The 744-nt window shown below is 53.0% G+C and overlaps 1 non-coding gene across 1 annotated transcript; it reads left to right on the plus strand.

The window, feature by feature from the left end:
* Positions 1-286: 286 nt before the first annotated feature.
* Positions 287-368, plus strand: TRNAS-GCU. Its single transcript has one exon. It is a non-coding gene; the product is annotated as a tRNA-Ser (tRNA).
* Positions 369-744: the final 376 nt, after the last annotated feature.

Genomic DNA, 744 nt, shown 5'->3' on the forward strand with positions numbered 1-744 from the left:
TTGATGCTTGGTGGGCTTGCTCTGGTGGTTGTCTGCCCATCCCCTGGTGAGCTTAGGTTAAAGCCTAGTCAAGCAGGTCAGCCATTCTGGGTGAGAAGAGCTTTTTCCCCAGTGTAGTAAGGTGGAGGCCATCTCTTCCCAACAGACCGCTGCCTCTCTCTTGGAAGTGCAGACTGTGGTCATAGAAGCCAAAGCCTTCACGATGGCACCAGCACTGCAGTCGTCTGTTCACTACCTCAGTTTGTCTCTCCCTCCTCAGCCTGTGACCTCTAATAGGCAAGTATGTGACAAGGTGGTTGAGTGGTTAAGGTGATGGACTGCTAATCCATTGTGCTCTGCATGCATGGGTTCGAATCCCATCCTTGTTGGTGCTGCTTTTTACCCTGATTTATTGAGGTCCCTTCCGACCCTAGCATCTATGAATCTATGTAACTGGAAGGACAGAGGTAAAAAACACTTGTGCCCCCAACCCCCTGAACTCCACTCGCAGAGCCCTGTAGTCAGTCAGGACCTGGCTGGGATTGCTCTGAGCCATGTCATTTGTGCCCACATGAATAAGGAGCATGGGGTAGTGGTCAGAGGGCTGGATAAGTTTTGAGATCCTCTCAGCTACATTCCAGATACGGGCCACTGGGAAGCAGCAGACCTCCTGAGGTCTGAGGGGGACCTGGTGACCGTCTATAAACTCACTAGGGGGGGCCAGAAGGGTCTGGGAGAGCTGTTGTTTCCCCTAGCGCCCCCCAG

The sequence above is a fragment of the Alligator sinensis genome, unplaced genomic scaffold, assembly GCF_000455745.1.
Source record: "Alligator sinensis unplaced genomic scaffold, ASM45574v1 scaffold84_1, whole genome shotgun sequence".
Taxonomy (NCBI): domain Eukaryota; kingdom Metazoa; phylum Chordata; order Crocodylia; family Alligatoridae; genus Alligator; species Alligator sinensis.